The sequence below is a fragment of the Varroa destructor genome, unplaced genomic scaffold (assembly GCF_002443255.2).
Source record: "Varroa destructor unplaced genomic scaffold, Vdes_3.0 BEIS01000004.1, whole genome shotgun sequence".
NCBI classification, from domain to species: domain Eukaryota; kingdom Metazoa; phylum Arthropoda; class Arachnida; order Mesostigmata; family Varroidae; genus Varroa; species Varroa destructor.
In genome coordinates this window covers 41,102,082-41,123,178 of record NW_019211457.1, presented here as the reverse complement: position 1 = coordinate 41,123,178, position 21,097 = coordinate 41,102,082, and the positions used below count along the sequence as shown (strand labels likewise).

General features: G+C 45.7%; 1 protein-coding gene across 9 annotated transcripts in view; it reads left to right on the top strand.

Annotated features, from left to right (window-relative positions):
• The window catches only part of LOC111250507 (cell adhesion molecule Dscam1-like), a 151,554-nt gene that overhangs the window by 29,973 nt on the left and 100,484 nt on the right, over positions 1 to 21,097 (top strand). The gene's annotated exons all lie outside the window — the stretch shown is intronic.

The window sequence follows — 21,097 nt, the reverse complement described above, 5'->3', positions numbered from 1 at the left end:
CATCTAGCTGTAATGCGTCAACTTCGCTGTTGTTGTGGCGTCCATTTATTGATGAATATTTCGCGAACCTTAATTTGACTGAGTATAGCGCTTAGTGATCGTGATAGGATTTCAGCAGCTACTGGGATCCTCTGGCATGTTTTCTGTATTGTTCTCTGATCGACAAGCTCCGCAACAATCATCTAAGGGAATAACCTTTGACAAGTAGTAACGTGGTCGACTCGCATCTAAACAGCGATTCCAGTCTTCAGCTTTCCGCTACCATAGACATTATCCCCTCCTCCTAACTTCACTCAATCAAGAAAAAATCAATTTCAACTTTTCAGTAGAAATCGATTTTTACTGGAAAGTTGAAAGAGGCAGGCGGCGAAACATTCATTGAGACGTTCGGCTAAATTCTCGATCAGTCTGTCAAGCGCCTATTATTTAGAGTCTATTCACGTCCGTTCCAAGCTAGATACATACGTGAGTCTTCAGAATTTGTATATAGAGTCACATATTTATAATATCTGATTTTTTCTACTCGAACCATTGCCTGTCGTATCCAACAAAGTCCCTTTGTCCAGGACTCACTCAACCTAGATTAAGGACACCTGGCTGCGATTAATCCGTTGCGCTGTTCTCGCTCGCTAATAGTAAATATATAGTTATTTGTGTCATTGCTACTGGCGCGTGATGACGACGTAATGTGCGCTAACGAAAACGACCCGTGCGCCATAATAAAGCGGACGAAAGAAGTAGGCAGGAAAGTAGAGTCGTCCACTATGGCGTTCATGTCATTCCGCGTAGCTATTTCATAATATGTAGGCAAAATGTTAGCTTGGTAACAGTAGCGGTTACAATGGCATTACATGATCACAGGAGGAAGACTGCCGCGGGGCGCTGGTGAAAGGCACGAATCGCATGGCTTCTACCAGCGTTCCGTGGCAATGAAGGCTTCTTCCATCCACCGGACGTGGTGTGAGAGGACAATGCAGAAACTGATTAGGCGGTACGGTAATTGCGAGACCAGAATATGATATTATTGCGAAGCGACAAGTGACCAATGTTACCGTGCTTGCCACAATGTACATCGGACGGTCATTTGTCTTCAGCAACGAAAGTCGCATGTCTGGGCTTAACCCTGTTGTACGCGTGTTCCCATATAACGCGCAGAGGCCAAATAAATGGAAATATTATCTATATGAAGAGCTGTTACTGCGGCACTGTTGCCGCGAATAGTACAAGAGCTTATGTGAAAATAGCATTACGAAGGTAGTAGGTATTGTAAAGTTGCACGAGATATCTTCAAAAGAACCCAAGCATTATTATGTCACGCAACTTTTTTAAGTTCAACCTGATGCCGCCTTAATCATAGCCTTCAAACTGGAAGCCTAAAAAGGTTGAGCATTATCTCATGCAACAATTACGCACCCTGTCTTATCACCTTGCTCACCATCGCTATAGTCTCTCTCAGCTATTGCGGTACGTAGAACGTATCGCAATTATTTAATACCAGCTTAACTGATCCGCTTCCTTGCGCCCCTTTTTCATGCAATCTCCCACTACTGTCGCTCCTCCCACAATAAATGAGTTTAATTATCTTATAGGTGTCTATATTGAGCCTGCGTCGATGCTGCTGTCCTTGTTGTGGTCGTTCCTACTATTGTGTTTATATTTTAATGTCTGGCTGTTGACTGCGCGCCAATATCACGCGTCAAGTATCAAGCTCGACCGAGATAAAGGACGATGAGAGCAACATTTCTTTGCTTTGGAAGGCAGAGTCTAATATTTGCTATCGATATCCAACTTTTCCTGGAAGACGGCGTTATCGGGTAGGAAAGTATTACCTTACGTCTCCCCTTGCGGATAATAGATGAACTGATTCGTATCGGTTCCTTTAGTCCCAGTGTTCCCCATTGCTAACGTGCGCGTTAGGAACAGCGTTTTGGGAACATTAGCTGGTGAGAGAGTTAAATTTGTTTGTTAACAACGGTTATGGCCAACTAGAAGACATCTTGGTTGGATAGAGAACGTTGAATAAAAGAGCAAGTCTTAATCTTCACTTAACCGCCTATACACGAGGCGCCCATCAGATAGTAGTAAACTATTTTCGTTCAACGATCTATTCGGTTCAGTTGCATCATTAGTTGGTGCAATGCGACGCTAACCTCATTCAGATCTCTAATCTATGCATGCACCTTGAAACTACCAGAGTGCTCCTGGACTACTATTTGTGTTTCCATACAAATATCTTGTTTCCTCACTAACGTGCGGCCTTCTGTTGTCCTTATACAAGGAGCCTGATTCCGCTGCTACTGCTCCCTGCCTATTCTGTTTCTCTGTACGCCGCCTCAACCGTATAGACCCAAATAATTGTGCGGAGTAAGCAAGCAGTGGAACTCACTATACGTCACTGCCATTGTAGCCGCGGCCGCCAGCTGCGACAAACTATTTTCGACCGTCTCTTTACGACAGCGATGACGCAGAACTACTGCTAGGCTAACTGTGCTACGATTCAAGCGTCGATTGATGATGTGTGGCGCAATGATATCGTCGGCATTGTAGATGTTACCGCTCTCTGGCCTTATCTGTCCTGAGGTTGAGGCTTAGACTAGCAGGGAATCAGTGGTAACCAATGGAGATAGACGGGGCAAAACTGCAATAGTTATGTTGGAATTTACGGTCCGGTCTCCCTATCTGGATGAGGTGCGAACTGTGTAGTTGATTTTTTTGATAGGGGGCATATATCTATGTACGTATAGTGTATGGTATGATTGTGTGTGTGCGCGACCAAATGTCCGCAAATCTATAAAGGTCGAGTAGAGCCTGACCATCGGTTGTGGAGAGGTCGTCGACAGCGCTGAGTGGGCACAAGCGGTGAAAACATTCGAAGGTCCACTAACGAACCAACCGACTTGAGAAAATGGGGGTGTTCTTATTCCGGAACGGCAACGAACTCTGGCACAAGAAATTAACGAGACTTGAGAGCCTACGAGTACTACTAATGCTATTCGCAATAGTTGCGTCAGTCGATGGAAGGACGTTAAAAATGTTTAAGCTTTCTCTGAGCTCAGTAATTTTAGCGGACGTGCAGCGGACCAAAGCAGAGAACATCGTAACGGAGGAATTAATGATTCCGCCCTACAAACAAAGCATTTTATATATGAGTAGATACACACACTAATAGATATATACGTGTATACACTCACAATGTGTTTTGTACATATGCTGACACGAAACTGAAGCTGGATATAATTTGTTTGGATGTGTGCAACCGAACGTTGATTTGTCGCCTGGAACACGTTGATTTCTTCCGCTCATGCCTGTGATCAGTACTTGTCGGGCGCAGTTATATCTGTTCTATGAACTTTTTTTTGGTGTTCGCTTTTTATTATTTTAGCTACACAACGAAGCACTTGTTTAACGGGAAGTGTGTATGCTTTCCGTGCCGACTAAGCCTCCCGCTGTTCTCCAGCGGACATGTCACCTACACTATTTAATCAAGTAATATTTCCTGTGTATCGTTTTCCTAGGTTCCTGCGGTGGTAATTTAATCAGTTCATAGACAGTTTCTGGAGTTTCCAATCGTAAAAAGGGCGCTGGTTCAAGCTCACCTATGCGCATATACAAGATATATGCGTCAAAAAGATAAATTGTTCCACGATATATTTTAAAGCACTAGCTTAAAAAAATATATTATATATGTTATTTAATGTTTAAATCAAGAAGTAAAGCATGCAAATCTTGTCATAGAGTTGTCTTAAAGTTAAAAAAGTTGTTTCTGCTGATATTGAAAGTCGTATTATCTACAAGATATAACACCTGAACATTGCTTACAGAACGTCCTCAAAGCAAAGCGCTCGAGATGGTGAGGTTGACGACCAAGCAGCCGCTGATGGAGGAGCTGCTTTTACTAATGCCTGCTAGCTTAGCGCAACATTATACTAGTACTGCTACCGGCAGAGGAAGAAATAATGACCAGCCATTATTAGGAGGTCTATGTTTGTTGTTGGCCGTTGCTAGCAAACTGGTTTTCCGCAATTGATCCGAAACCGCCAACGCCTATATCGCACCTGGATCTCGTTACGATCTGCCGGTGTGACTGGGACAGAGCCAGTATGAGCCAATATGGGTGAAGCAGTGCTTAGACGTATAACTTTAATCCAAATAAAAGGCCTGTAAATATGTGCATTTTGGCGCATGTAAAAAGGTTAGTATTTGTTCAAAGTCCAACAAAGTGTAAAAGCCTGTAAAGAGACTTGCTAGAACTGACAACCGCAACACGAAACATTGAAAGGGTTAGTCACAGTTTTCCATTCGCTGTTTCTCTCCTATTATTTTTTATTCCCTATATTGTAAGTCATCGGACGGTTTTTCCGCAAAAAATGAATACGTTTTTATATTATAAAAAATATAAAAAACGAAGTATTATGTGTATCTGAGAAACTAAAGGTTCCAGAATAAAACTCCACCTAAAGTCCACATTACCTTATGTCTATGCTTTGGACGGTTGATGTGCTTTTTGTATGATCTCCGCTTAGTACCATTTTGTACACTACAATAGCTTCAGCTCACCTCGGTACATATATGAGTCTCCGTTAACATCTCTCTTTTTATTTGATCCAGGGAATCGTCGGCTAAAAAAATTGTATAGGAACGTTTCGTGTATTGATGTTCAAAGATTTTAAATGAAAGGGGGCTGACAGCAATCTGGTACGTTGCGCCAGTATCTAAACATATCGGCTGATCTGTCTGCGTGCCTGTCATCAGATTTTCGGGACACGAAAATAGTCTCGAAATTCATATTTTAGAAGGTCTTGTTTAGGACCCCTTGACCTGAGCTTCTATATACATATATTAAGCTATCCCAAACATTCAGCCGGGGTTGATGATTGGTTAGGGGCTTTCAGGGGTTCTAACTTGGGGGATGAGGTGTCTCCGGTGTTTAATGGTGTGTTCATTGCCAACTAACGCCTCGACTTTACCAGGGCAGTAAGCCGATTAGCAAACGATGTTGACGGCTTGACAACGTAATGTGTCCGTCGTTGTTAGGCAACATTCGCTTAGAAACCACCAAATTAAGTGGCATAATACAGTCTGAATCACTATTTTAGAGGAGAATTAAGATTTGAGGTTTATCATAAAATCCCATCGTCAAGTCATGCTTAGTGAAATGTTTGGCATTCCAGTAAGCAAGCAGGGATTAAGGAATATAAAAATATATATTTCCGCACATAAATAAGGAGGATAAAAATGGGGAAAAATTATTTACCTCTATAAAATTTTGTGGAATAATCTCTCTATCGTTTGTCTTAGAGAGGTGGAATCTTTTTAGTAGCCACAAGGTTATACAAGATTAGCTATTTATTAGCTGACGCCTGCTTCACACATGAGAATATATAAAATACTGTCGGTATCATAATAAGCTTGTAGTAAAGCGCGTATAAAAGGAAATTATTGCCAGAAGTAAAATCTGAGTTAGGTTAGGTTGCTGTCTAGATGAAAAAGCCATTAGAATTCATTTGTTAGAAGTTTTCTTGGCTGTCCTTCTCATCGCTATCATGTCTGCTTTCTTTCCCTTCCGTTTCTCCTCTTAGCAGTGGCGATGGCTGTGACCCCACTATCCAGATAGCCGCCTTGCCCTGCATTTCCCATTATATAGACCCCCTTCCCCGAGTGTCGTGCCGCATGCGGTCCTCACTCCCTCTACAGCTTTCTTGACCTTTTAGCGAGCCAGCTAGCTAGTCATCGACTTCTGCCACGGACTGCTTTTCTTCTGTCATTTTTATTCCGAATTAGCAAGCATGCTCTTCCAAGAAAGGAATGCGCTTGCGAGAGAAAACTGCCAAGCAGTATGAGGAAGATAACTAAGAGTGGAATGGGAGAGAAATAGAAGGAGAGGAGACGCTACTTAGAAGGACACTCCTCCGTTGGTGTCCAGTACTTCTCCATTGTGCAGACATTGCGCACTTTCCTTACTGCCGCCGGCTGGCTGACCCAGCTGCGAGAGAAAACAGCGAGTCGGCAAGGGCTCGCATGAGTCTTGTGCTTTCTGCTACGATTCTCTGCTCTCTTGCCTTTCTGAACTGTCCGACGCTGTCAATGGCCTTGATGTATAATAAGCTTTCTCCAGCCTGGCGGCAATGTGCTGTCTGCTCCAACCGACGCCGAATGACTCCGACCGTCGCAGGTCCATCACACGCAACACATACACATGAAATCGCGCGCATATATATTCATGCACAGCGCAGCAGCTTTATAAAGCGGTAGAAGAGGCTTTGGCGGTAGAGGTTACGGCCGTAGCGCGGATAGGAGACACAAGCCTAAGGGAGCACCCAGTTCCTCAGTTGTCCTTTTTGCATAATTCTATCGGCCTTTTTCTTTTTGCTTTCATCAGTTCTTTCCTGCGTAAGAAAGAAAACGATGAAAGAAACGAAACAAAAAGGCAGCAGATTTCATCAGCTATACTAGCAGTAGCAGCAGCAGATCTTTAAGACAAATCGATGCGAAAGAACAGATGTGATACGCGATCAAGATGTTGTTCTGCCCACACTGTCTGCGAATGCCTGAATGATGCAGCTTCGATCAGTATGTGCCATCACATGGCGGTGCTGTATGTTCGTGGAGTACATTTGTGAAATTTAAAAATAAAAATAGACGTTACAATTCGCTTGGATTCTAATTATTTGCAATATACCTCACTTTAAATACCCAGCAGCTCAATAATTGTTCTTGCGATCGTTTATACTGTACGATGTGCGGCTGGTGGCAATAGCGGTATTCTGAGTGTCCCAGGGGACAGGCGGGTCATAATCTCTTTCCTGAGTTCGAAATACGAGCGATTCTTCTTCTGTCCCCAAAACCTTTGTCCCTGCTTCTTACTAGTACGTTCCTGATGGATAGCGAAACATACTCATACACCTTTCCTCACTTTCTTTTTTTGCTGCAAGGCACCCTCTTGCTTTCTGGGCTTTCTTGGCCTGGGGCACGCTTCGTTTTGTAGCCTTTACCGCTGGAGTTCTCAGAAATTGTGGGAAAGAACCCTAGCGGCTGGTAGTGCTGCTGATGCCGCTGCCATCCCTGTTTCCATGGCTCCTTTGCTTTCTCTTTGCTGTTTCTCGTCTTCTTTTGGCTGGTACTGCTTCTCTCCTTTTCGGCTTTCCCCAGCATTCTTCACTGCTTCTGCTGCTGCTACTTCGTCGTCTCTGCCTTTTTTTTCTTTTCGGTCTTCGCGCTATGGGGTTCCTCCGTTCTCTTTTCTTTTTTTTCCGTCTCAAAGCTACCGACCACCACCACTGCTCCAGATTGTCAAGCGGCCCGTCGGCGCGCTGGTTTCTGTACTGCTGTGGAGTCGTCGGAGACACGCTGTGGCCTGACGAGCAATCGTAGTCAGCGAGACGCAGACAGCTCTCTTTTCGCCGTTTCTCGAATCAACTTCCTTTTCTTGATGGTAAGTGAGAGCGAAGCCTGAACCACTACGAAGACAGCCTATTCCGTTACCGCCCTAATCGTCGCCCCCTACCGACAGAGGAAATACTGTCCTTTTGGGCAGGCAAGCCAGCACTAGTGACAGCGGCTCCGAGAGAAGCAGTAGCAGGAGTCGCCACAAATACGTACCGAAAGTCGTCCCGCGGATTAGGCCAGAAAAGCCAGTGGTGGGCAAGAAAACTCGCCATCCCTTGCTGTTCGCTCCTTTCTACACGATGAACTCTCCTGATCCCTTTCACCGCAACCAGTCAGTGCCTACTGGCCCCGGAATCCTCTCCTGTAAGATATGCTTCTTGTCCAACGAAGTGAGGCCCGTTTCCGTGAACAGCAGAGGGAAAGTAAAACAAACTTCTGCTTTTCACAGTTTTAACGCGGTACAAATGTAAGCCGTACAAGGTTTTCGGGTAAAAGCGTCGTCCCAATAGGCTCATTTCGGAAAAAAGCCGAAATATGCCTAATCCTGGCGGCCTGCAAAGAAAGCGGCTTGACGTTACCAATGTTTTCCTGTAGGATGATTTATGTTACTAATTTATTCACATCGTTCCCTTCTAATTTGATATACAAATAATCGTTTTTATGCAGTGCGCTGTCTCTAGTGTCACAAGTGCATTGACTGCATACTAGATAATGTAGTTGTCTAAGGCCGATCAATCGTGTATGAGTTAGCTTCTATAATCGGTCGGCTCAAATTGTAGTATGAACAGGCCTAGCGGTTGGACGATCTAATTTTAGCCTTACACTTTATAGCGTATCGAACGAAACCCCGCTGGCCTTGCCGTTTATCCTGTTTTTAATTCGTTTGAGCTGGGTTCTTTTGACATGGCATCATCAAAGGTATCGAACACAAAGTTCGAACCTCTCTATGATTAATATTCATAAACATACCCGAAAGCCAAACTCTCGTTGGCGTTAACAGATACACTTTGGTTCAACAGTTCTCACAGACTACTCAGCTGGGTATTGATATTATCGGAACTGCGTTCCTGCAATAAAATTCAAGCAGAAACAGAATTATACGATCGACCAATTCAAACGGCCCATATTTCATTGGTGACCCTGACCAACGATACACAGCGATAATTTTCGCATATTGCGAGTGCCATTTCAGTATACGGACAGATAATTACGCTTTATTATTTGACCTAGCTGTAAGGGCATCGAAAAACTCAAGCCAAGATTTTTCCTCTCTGTCGAGTAGTTAGACGGCATATTTCTGCAACAAGAATCTACTGCCAAAAACTTCATAACTGTTCGTTGCTACAGGACAAACAGCGGGCGAATGGGGCATGTGTTGCCTGCGATGTTGCCAAAGCCACAATGGCCTTCGCTGCCTCATTGCTGACCAGGATTTAAAGTAGCAAATTGAGCAACTACTATCTAGGGTAAATTTCGGGGAGCTAAGGTGGCAGGCATGCCAGTAAGACGACGAAACAAGAGTGGGGCCATTCAGGCAAATCACACACAGGCTGACTGCAAAAGGTTCTAGCCGTAATTTATGGTCGCTTTTTGACGGCTTGAGGAACTGCTTCGGCTGGGATGTTCGGGGCAGGAATATTACCCAAGGTACCCAAAAACACAGGCTGGCAGACTGAGATTTAAGATGCTAGGGGCTGGAACGCGAAGTGCACTGTTGGAGGAGGACTCGACACTGCGTTAGAGCGTCACCTCGTGATAGTGGATGAAGCAAACAGAAGGAGGATCCCGGCGTCAGCCGACGAGGCGAAACGACCATCGTCATCGGCACTATAGCGCGTGTGATATCCCCATAACCATAGCATTTCAATGTCTACCGTAGCCCCCGCAATCACCGTATTTATAGAGCAGCCGAAGCTTATATATAAGCACATTCACATACTTACAAGTACACAGGGACTATATAAGATAGCTGAACTAGTAGCAATAGCAGCAGTTTCATAGAATCCTTTTAGCATGCTTTCTGTGACAATCTAAGAACTCTTTGCTTTCAAATGGGTGCATGTTCGCTGCACACGATTCTGCTGCCATCGCCTTCGTTGCCATTGTTACAGTTAGTACCGATCAACAAAGCAAGATTGCAGTATTGCTTGATTCGGTAGAATAACAGCATAGTTGAGGGAAAGAAGGAAAACTCGTGAAGGCCGGCGTAGCAGGGGGTGGGAACGAGTGAGTTAGTAGCGAACTTCTTCTACTGTTGCTACCAACAGAGCCCGCAGTTACCCGTATAGCCAAATAAGCCGCATCGCCGCGTGCCGCCTCCCCCTTGCAAGAAAAGTCCTAACGGTAACTAAGACCTGAGACCATACGTTAGTTCGTTTACCGGCATCCGTCCGCTTGTCCGTTGGCTGGTCGGTTCTTCGATCGTTGGCCGCACAAGTGGGCGGCTGTAAGACGACTGTTAGAAATTAATCAATTTTCAAGCACAGCAACCCGTCCCCTTTAAAAAACCTTCCCGCATATCATTGGTATTCGACATCCAAACCAGGTAGGCAGCTATTGGGCCAGCGGAGATTGGTGAAGAGGAACAAGCTTGTTCCAACCTTTCTGACGGCTGCGAGAGCGCAGAAGCACCAAGTATCTGTTCCACTAAGGAATCCTCCATCTTTCATCGTGCATATACATATACGTAAACATATATAGAGGAACGGAAAGGAGCATTCCAACGCCACGTTCGAATACCAGTCATCGAACGTCTGAACGACTCGAAAAGGCAGACGACCTAAACAGGCGCAAAGCAAGGTTATCGATGCCCAGGCCAAAGGAGGACGGGCACTTGCAAGATTCCTTAAAAACCGCTGGCTTGTTTTGTTCCGTCTCACTGTTTCGAAACTAGATCTGTAACAAGCAAGTGCTCTTCAAGCGTAACACGTGCAAAGCTGGCTAGCTTGTTTTTCTCTTTCCCACAAACAACGCAAAGAGATACGATTTAGCACTGTCGCCGCGGTTGTCCATGCTGCCGTTTCTGCTGTACTAGCCTGCGGTGCAGTACTGTGCAAAGCTGACCGAGTTTCGAGTTTGTCTCCATGGACCTGGCGCGCCAAGTCAAGAAAATGTTTCACAGGGTCTCCAGCACTCGGGGCCCCGCTGTGCGCAGCGGGTGAAGGGTTTTGTTCGTTTGCTGTTCGCTGTTTGCCCGCATTTCTCAAAGTCGTTTGCCCCTCCTACCAGGCCGAGTTTGTATTTCTCACTCTGCTTGCATGTGCACGATTAAAAGTCCTTTTCTCTAACAGGAATAACAGAGTAGTGCGATCGTGCGTTCCTCCTTTCTTCTTATATGTTACCGGTTTATCTTTTTGTGTTTCTAACTTCACGCTGGCCGAAAACAAACATTTTCGCGTAGACATTGAGCGCACTACGAGACGACGACGAAGGGAACAATGTCGAATCTTCGACCAACCAACTTTTGAGACGCGTCGCCTGTGAGCAGGACGAGAGCTTGTTCGGTGTGAGGCCATGACATCCTGAGTTCACTATCCAAAAAAAGGCACATAGGCATTGGAAAGCTGTTGTTGTTGTTATGGTAGTGAACGATGAAAACAATCAAATCGGCTTTTTCTTGCGGATAATGTAATTGAAAAATACCGAAATTAATAGTTGAGAAGGCGCCGGCAGCGGCCGGAGAAAGGTGAAAGTGAGTACTCCTGCTTGGCTGCCTTCTGGCCTTCTGATGACTTCGATACGTTTTGATGACGATGTCGTGTATTTGACTATGGCAATATTTGGGCCAGCGGAGCGAGTAACCGGCCAAACGGCAGTGTCGTGACGAGTTTAATCCTACTAACCTGTGGAGAGGCTTGTCGATAATATTGGCTCATTTGTCTATATCAGACGAGCGGGCTTCTCGGAGCGATGCTAAGCGTTGAACGCATGCTCAGTAATGTCCATTGTCTTTTAACTGCGCGGAGCTCTGACCCAAGACAGGGTCTGAAGGAAAAGAAAAAGGAAGATAGGATGAGGGAACAGCCAGTAGTGGCGCAGTCGATCGACCGGATTAATGTTTAAAAGGCGCTTATTTATTTTTATGGAGAGTTTTTATGCACCGCAGGGCTTAAATGATCGGATATCAGAGCATTGCAGAGGTCCTTGCCCTGTCAGAAGTAGTGCGCGCCCCAAGCAAGCCTGGGCTAGACAACTGCATTTGCTATACGACTTTTTTTGCCGTAACCTAAGTTGGTTAATCGCAGTATCTATTTTGTGTACTTTGTGCCAATTAAATGGTTCAATTAATTAATTAATTGAAATTAATCAATTCATGCTGTTGCTATCATTTGACTTGTTTTGTGAGAATAATGCGCTCCTACTCATCGTACGCCGGGAGTATTTTATTGCTTATGGCGAAGAATGCTTGATTGTAAACTGCATTGCAGAGTATGCTTGTGTTACTTTTCTGTGTGTTCTGATAAAAAAAAAATTGACAGCTGAATACATAGAGTCAATCGTTTTACAGTCGATATCTAAACATTTTTTTCATCAACATATCAGCTCTATGTAGCAAATGTTCGAATCAGTATTGTTTCCTTTTAGCCCTGCATAGCCATTAAAATACACTGCATTTCTGTGTTTTTCCGGTTCTGGATTGAGTACGCAGCAAACTAAGAGGGCAAGGGCCGCCATCAGTTGGATGATAGTGGCAAGGGACCGAAACGAGCTTGAAAGGAGAAGGCAATTAATTAACTTTACACTTTGTATCCTGTTCACAGCTTTGCTCTGTCGCCTCTGATTCAGCGCGCACTCTGCAACAGAAGCCATCGAGAGTCGGCGAGTAGAGGGACCTACGGACTGGGAAAGTAACCGAAAGGGGTCTGAAACAGCGATGTCTCTATTCCCTAGGGGACGGTCGACGCAAGGAAGCCATACAGAATGCCAGCTGAGAGCAGCAAGCGAAGCCTCTTAGTTCCAAAAGCTGAAGCTACTTCAACCCTCGTTAACCATCAAGAAGACGGTCATGTTTACATTAGAGAGCAGTAACAGCAAAGGAGCAAAAGCTGTGAATAATACAGTCGAACGGAGTGAGGATACTTATGTTGCCTTGTCCATCCTCGGTGTGGTAAAGTTTTTTCAGCACCAAAAAATGACGTACCGTTTCATACAATATGTAGATATCCCATGCTCAGCAAAAGCGTCCACCGCCAGCTTCAATAGCAATTGGCGAACACTGAGCGGAAGCAATGGTTCCAAGGGCGTCTGTACGGAAAAGGCTCGGGTTACTCCGCCTGGGTGCAGCTGCTGGGCAACTAAAATGTACTGACGCAAGGCAAGCTGATATCAAGACATACTGGCCAGCGGCGGCAATGGCGGCACCAGACCATCGCAGTACAACCGCTGGTTTAATCGTGTTTCGTTCAAAGGGTCAATTAAGCGGTGAAGGTGCACACGGAAGACAGTAGTTCGCGAGCGGCGCTCGCATATAAGGGCTACCTACTGACACGCTCGCAGAATTCGAAGGCAGTTGACAATATTACCCTGAACGGGCGAAAGGAGAAGCTCAAACATTGGTAGAATTGAGCAGTGCCCCATGCACCGACGCAGAGCAGTTACCCATTTGGTTGTTCGGCTGGCTTGCCCAAAGTCACCCGAACCTCGTCTACCTATTCCCTTTCGAGATTTCCTTTACTAATACATCCGGCGCCGTCTTTATTGACGTTACCGATATTCCGCTTCCTATTGCTCTATATAGTAGTATAGGACAGCCGTGGTAGTGGCAGTATACTGCGTCGTGATGAAATGAATGTACGAACTTCAGCGTTCACATCTCAAACCTCTTCATAAGGGCGCTTTACCGAACCCCGAGGGGATTCTTGCTTGGAAAAACGGGGCACCCACTCTCTTGGGGTTAGTCAGTGTGTGCTTTCCGCAATCCAGAAAAGCTACTGGGTGAGCCGGATTGGCTTCACATGCTGTCCGCCCGCTTGTTGGTCGGAACAGCTGTCCTTCTTGACAGCTATTGGAAACGGAAGACTAGCAAGTCCACAGATGTTCGTTCGATAGAGCGCAGGTATGCGTCCTCCGTCCAGTAAGGTATCTTACACACACTATGTCGCCTAGCCAAAAGTCACGTGAACTTACAAGTGAAAAGCATGTTTCCTAAGGAACTTTGTAAGCGCACTTGGAACTTAGTCCGATTACGCTAAGGTTAGCCGCTGTTCCTGATGTCGCTGGTCGCCAGTGTCCACTTTTTTGTTTCTACGACTGAGATAGAAAGTAACGCAATTCATCATAGAGGCCTTAAGGGCCACCTAGGGCTAGGCCTATAGTGAATCACCTCCTTGGCTCGACGTAGACAGAAATGCACAATGTGAATCGCAAGCTTGCACATGGCCGCCTATCGCCCGGCTTGAAATAAAAGAAGTCCTGACGGCCTTTGGTTACACCCATGTCATACACTATGTGTTTCATGGTCACGCAGGGGCGTTCCAGCAACCTGCTCACAGCGCATAAGCAGAGTACTAGTTGTGAGATTGGAAGGTAGCTTTGAGCATGACTCAGGGGTACACTTAAAATCGCTCGAAGACAGTGATAGATGACGTCGAAGAAGATAGTATATTTAGTTCATGTGCCGTACGCTCTATCTGCGAACTTCGAATTAGAACAGTACCAACAAAGCATAATAGTTAGGAAATGATCTATTGAGAAGTTGAGCATGTGTGTTGCGTTGGCGTTTTACTTTCTCGTATCATAGCTTTCAAACAATCGAAAGGATCGATGTATATGGCCAGCTGCTTGCCAGGCGTAAAAATATATTACCAGTAAAGATTCATATTGCTTATCGATAAATTGCGTACATTCACATGCCTGATATGGGGCTCTCTCAACGTCGTATTGTTCCCATTGGTGTTCTTGTGTTTGTCATCAGCATTTGGCCTTCGCTAACAAATTTAATTGTGTATAGTTTAAACAACTTCAATCAAAGGCGTAATGTTGTTTTGCTTGTGGCACGTTTGAGTACAATATATATTTTCATTATACGTTCAAGACAAATACGTAGCTTATATGCAACACTCAAGATTAACGTGAAAATATTAGCGCCTAGGGCGGCGTAATGTTGTCTCGATAGAAAATAATATTTCGAATACATCTACCAGGGATTGGTAGCTAGCTAATCCTAGCGGCAGGTTCTTTGAGCTGGTATGCCCACAAAGACTGTGTCCTACTAACATGTGCGTCCTTTGACGCGACAGTATGGGCCTAACACCGGATCAGATGGCCGTAAACTTCACGAGCACCGATCTTCGAGATTAGTAGTGAATTTTTTTTTGTTTCTTTTTTATTACACCCGTTAGGGGTGAGACTTCATAGCTCGTGAGGCACAGCTGTGATCCTTCTACTGGGTTGACGTTTTAAGCAAATTTATCCTGTTGATTCTGCCAAAACTAACTAAACAGCCGTTATTTGCCGACTGTAAAAGTTTCTGGTTTTCTTTTTTCACGAATTTACACCTATAGGCATCAATACGATTCATTATATCTTTATCGTTTAAATTGCACCGAATTCCGAGTTCAACTGTTGCGTCTATCTATACGTACTTTATACATGCAGTGCACCTAAAACACTAAGGATTATCACGTAATTATATATAGTTACAACAACATTGAATCTATATATGCAAATATATAGATTCAATGTTGTAGGTGGTTAATATATCTGTTTGCACCTAATTTCTTTTCGTCGTATGAGATATTTTTTGGGCGAGCAGAAGCGTCACAGAGCTTGTGCACTGCTCGTCAAATATTTTCCCCGCTTCGAGAGTTTACAAATGCGTCTGGGCAGCAAACAACCAGAATGGAAGGGAACTGCAAATTTATAAGCCCCCTTTAAGGGAACATTGCAGCATCAAGGTATTATTATCAGTAGAAGCGAGTCGCAAGCCGAGCTAAAGACAAATGTCCCGAAGCGAATCCGTTTAGTGTCGTCATTCTCGAACCGAGAGTCGGAAGACGTTCAATAGAACTAACCTGAGATTTATCTTTCTTTTTTCTAGGTAAGATCCTGAACGACGAGGACCTTCAGGATCGTTCTACTGAACTCATCGCATTTTGCATTTCAAACGAAACTTCGTAGCGTCAATGACAGCAACGGTCATTCCAGAACCATACTTTCGTTGCGGTGCTTTCAGTGGGTGTTTCGAATTTCATTGGCATTTGGGCGAATAGACCAAAATATTCTTCAAGTTAAATTTACTGTCATTAATTATGCTCTCAAGTCGTTGTTGTTGCAGTTACTCAGACGAAGATCCGCAGAAATCTAAAATCTCGCGTTCTTTTCGGCTAAATAAATTGCCATCATCATCTGTAAAGCTACCCAAAAATAGTGTTCAAATAGTTCTATTATTTTACCAGATGCGAAATATCAAGACTAACGCTGGCCAGTGCTTACTGTTTGCCTGCTGCAAAACTGAATGGTTTTTCATTGGCCGAGCAACGGTTGACTGTTTTCGACCGATATGGCCTTTGAATTTCTATTGAGTGCCCCTTGAGGGGTAACACCTCGTCAGACTTCGCCTTCCTGGAAGTTTTCTTTAAACTTCAAATGGATTCAAAAAAGACTTAAGATAGGGAAGGAGAAACTGTTTAAGAAGACAGAACACATGTTTAGCGAGCGAACTGTTGAGTACAGGAACCAAGTGGGAAGCTGTACTAAGTTAGGCAAGACAGCGGTATCTAAGCCTTAGACACGTTGAGAGACAATGTATTATTATCTTTGTTATTGTCATTCAATTATGTGAGTGACGCTACAAAGTCCAGGATAAACGAATATTGGACAAACACTTACGGCTATTTATACGTTTACTTACCAATGTCCGTCCGACGGGTACGCAAGCTGATGCGAAATCGCTACATCGCTGCGCAGTTTTTTTTTTTAGGAAAACAACTAGAGTAGCTAGTCTTTCTTGATTTGATCAAGAAAGGTGTCTTTGCTTTCTTTTTGTGGGTTCCACCTCTGATACCTCCGTGTGTGTGTGTGTGTGTGTATGTGTCTATGTGCGCTTGTCAACAGCTGTTCACGCAGCTTCATAGAAAAGACATACACAGCCTGCGTAGAAAGCAGGAAGCCGAGAACAAATGAAGTGATCGAGTGTTTGAATTTCCTCAGATGCACGGATACGCGAGGCTTCCATTTAACAGTTCTTTGGCTACCGTCACCCAGACATCCATGGCTCCCCTGTGGCCTGATTGACCTAACTTTTTCGAGCGACGCCTTTTCGATGTCATTCGCGTCTGCAATGAGAACCTTATTCTTTTTACCCGTCTTCGTTGGCTTTTTCTTCCCTTCTTTCATTGTTGTTCGCTATCTTGCTATGCGAATGTGCCCAAATTCTGCCTCGGTTTCCGTTTGTTCCGGATTGGTCAGTCCTTGTCGATTTGCCACCAAGACCACGCTTCTGCTGCTGCCGCTGGCAGGCATTACCGTCTACAAGCCAGTACCATCCGACGAGAGGAGCAACGCGGCAGGCCTGCAGCGCCGCGTGTACTTGTGTGTAAGAGCCACAAACGCTAAAGAATGGCCGACGGCAAGACGTAGAAGGCACGTACGCTGGCGTTCGTGTCGACCGTAAACATTTTAGTATGCAAAAACTTGCACGTAGTAGAGACTGCCACTGCTTCCACTACGGACGACAGCGGACCCAGGCGGGCTTTGCTCGCAAGCACTGTGTTACGCCTTGTCAAACTGGCAAGCAGGACGGCTAACTTGTTCGGTCTATGCTCGACAGCAGTAGGTCGAGAGAAAGAGAGACTCATAAACCGACAAAAATCAACGACGCAGAGTGTAAAGACCGACCAACGAAATGACTACTAGTCCTGTGGCAGCCGACATCGAGTGGATGTGGTAGGAACCAATGTTGATAAAGATGCTAGTGGCACTGATGGTCGTATTCATAGTGGTGCATTGAACAGAGTTAGAATGGGAGCAAACGAACGACCGGTGAGGACGCTAACGAAAAGCACAGGGAAGCTTAAAGGGAAGACAATTTCAGACTTGCTACGCTTGTTTAGCCCGTACGGCACGTGGCGCGTGTAAAGACGAAAACGCACCTAAAGGCTGGACGGAAGAAGCTGCGCGTCACGTTAAGCTGCTTTTACTGTCATTATTTCGAGTCCTGCCACAGTAGCTGCAGTTGGAATGAATCAGCTTCGAGCACAGCATACTGCGTCGATGTACCGCCCCGAGAGTTATGTTGTCTGCCGCTGGATTTTCCGGAAATTCTAGCTAGGGTATAGTAGTGCCGTATATACTGTGGGAGTGCAATGACTCTTGCCATCGAGGGTAACGCCACATCAAGTCACACTGGGCTGTACACGAAGCGTTATTTTCTCACACTCTCTTCCGTATTCTATCACGCCGTAAAAACGCCTCAGTGGGGATTACCGCTGGAGAAGGTTGTAGCAGCAGCGGTTGGTGGAAGCGGCGACATGTTGCTACCGAGTTCGCTCTCGTACAACGTCTTCTTCAACATTTTTTTCTTTTTCACCCTCGTTGCTGCACATCATCCTGGATTTAGTCGGCACAACCAACCAGGCAGTTATACGGCCAAGACGGAGCGGCGTTTCTTTTACCCGAAGGACAGCGATTGCTTTCGCCTTGCTGGATTCAGCAAACTGACTTCTCCGCTTGTCCATACTAGCTATCTCCTGCTCTCAAAGCCCACTCTACCATGTACTCGCCAATCTACTAGCAGAGCTACTACTACGGAAGAAGAATCACATAAAAATAGGCGTCATGACGTAGAGTTCCACGGCTTTGCGCGCAGCGTTGCAGCAGCGTACAGGAGCGAGCAGATGGCGAGCCGGAATCGGGTGCGAACGGACTGAATCGCTCTACTGCCTACTCGCTACTGGATCGTCATGCAGGCAGCTGTACCAGGACTAGCAATCTGGGAAGTCGATGATAAGTGTTCAAGCTAACGTTAGCTACGAAGAGAGGGCCCACCAAGCTATTAACTGAGCGTTCGCAATCCCTGAAGCAGACGAAACTTAGGCACTTGTGCGCTGCAGCTGCTACTACTTTTTGCTCTCTTCAGCTGTGTTTCGGTAACGTCTGCCACTCCGTTCATTCTTGGTCGGTCGGTAGCCGACAGCCTCGTTTTCATCGTCGTCTTTGCCTTCGTATTTCCTCTGATGTTTTCCTCAGCAGTGATTGGGGTACAGCAGTCGGCAGCTTCGCCAACTTAAGATTCTTCACCTTTTCGTTGTATATGCTTCTATCAGCACAACATAGTCTATAAAAGCAGAGCAGGTCGAGCGCCCAGATGAAGCCGAGTCGAATACGTATGTATAGATGCCGTTGTACTAGCAGCAGCAGTGGCGGAGTCATCCGGAATATGTTGCGGAACGCAATAGCATCAGCGAACCACGGGCATACAGTGAAGCTAAGTAAGCCAAGCTTCTATACACGGTGGATGGTTAGGTGGCTGCCATCTTCATTGGTTACCGCTTTACTTGCGCATGACAGAGAAAAATGAGGCAAAGCGACTTAAGTTTTTTTCGTGCAAGGCATCACTTTACTTACCGAATGCTATTGCGAACACCGGACCTTCGGCAGCGAGTGCTTATAATCTTCTCGTGGCCAATAGTGGCGGTAGTGGCACTGAGAGGTCACGGCAGGAACAACAATAGGGGCTGAAACCTTTGTGCGCCTCGTAGACTCGACCAGTAAATCCCGATCGACATCTTTGGGTCTAATTCAGTCCTCTGATCCTATGTCCTAACAGTTTATGTTCATACGCGATATTATTCCCGTCCTTTACTTTGTTCGTTGGATTCCCCATTTCTGAAATCTCTCTAGCCTTTAGAGAATCTGGCAACCATTGGAGCAACTTTGAGACCACGCTTACTTTTCAGTACTGTTCTATCGGCCGAATTGTCAATTCCGGAAGCTGCCCACTGCCAATGCTTGAAATCCATTAGATAGCGCGACTGTATAGCAGCTTGCCCACCAACCGACCCACAAGGTCCCGCACGACACTTCATACCCGTAGAGATTAATTCATCTGCAAGACGAGGCTCAGTCGAGATAAGGCAGATCAGGCTGTGGCGCGGCACGCCAAAAGCCTGTATAAAATTAGTGGGCAACGTTCCGTTAGTGAAAGAGTACAGTATCGGGTATATGATAGCGCGTCGCTCTACTGTACGACAGGCACATGGCAGACGGAAACCTAGCCTGCAACGAAGCTGATGTTGCTGCTGTCATGGAAATGCTGAGGGAAGCTAAAAAGACGCTTGGCGTGGAGGCACATTGTGGGATTCTGTGGAAGTATCCGGGCCATGCCGATGCAAGCTAGATAGACGATGATGATGAACATTGGTTGGTAAGGGACTGCTAGTTGTTGGTTGATAAAATCCAGACACCGACGTTTTGTGCTCTTGCCCTCCGGCCCTGCGTTGCTCCCATTCTGACCATCTCAACAGAGCCGGTTATAACCGGTTCCAATGTCAGCCTACCAGCTGCTTCCCCATGAAAAGGCTAAAAGGGCAGCAACTAGCAGACAAGCTAGTGAACGAATGTCTCTTCATCAAAACAGAGAACGCCTTGCTAGGTGCTGCAAGTACGCGTTCTTCTCGCCACTGACGTCGCTGTAGCTACAGCTGCTGATCGTCTGGATTTCTTTCATTGGGTTGTCTGAGTCGGCTGTGCGGACGTTCAATCAGCTAACCTTAAAGGCTAGTGGATCAGAGATCGCTGTACGATGGTACAGGAAAACGAGAAGTCAGTTCTATCTGTCAGGTGAAGCGAAATAGACATCCAGCGATTTCCATAGAATACAACTGAGTAGTCGCATTACAACATTTCTATCGGAGTAATGATGACTATCATGTACTGCTTGCCTGCGAGCAAGTTAGCTTTGAAAACCATGTACAACACGTTAATTACGGCAGTGATAGTTGTACAACAGCCGGCACTAAAATGCTTCTTCCCGAAGACATAGATATAAACTTGAGATGGCGAAAGAAATGTTTGAATGTGTAAATACTTGAAATGGACAGCGCTGACTTGCCATTATCTTGACGATCTTGTTGTCAGACAGCACAACGCGACCGAGTAAATTACCGAGTGCGACTTCAAATATTGCCTACTCGTCAAAAGCAGCACTGCCTACATTGGTGATAGGTTGGAGGCATCGAAATCAGCAACCTCACGTCACCTCATTCGCAATAGAGCATATTATTATGTTGAGAAGCGGTGGCTGGCCATCTGACTACAGACGCTGTTGGGTTTTGTGCCTACGTTGTTTATCCTAGCATGACTGCGCTTGTGCGCACAATATCTGTATAGCATGTGAACTGTGGTTAGAGGTTGGCGGGAGCACTGATGCTGGCTGGCCGTGCTTTCTGCCTGCACGCCTGGTTGCCTTGTGGCGTACGCACAAATGCTACAGACAGGACTATACCGTTCATCGGAGAACCATCCCCACTGGTCCGCGTTTGGCGTCCGGGCAACGACTGTTAGTGGTCTTAGCACCGCCGTTCGACGAGAGGTTTGTTTTGTGCCGCGCTCAGAATAAAGCGCGAACGTGACCAGCGGCGAAATGAACGGAGGGGCCTGGCCACGGGACAACGAAGGCGGTAACAAGGTCCCGCCACAAGCCGTCAGACGAACAGGCAAGTGGAGGGTTCGCTGGGCCGCCCTTGCTCGTCTGGACTTGACAGCCGTCGGC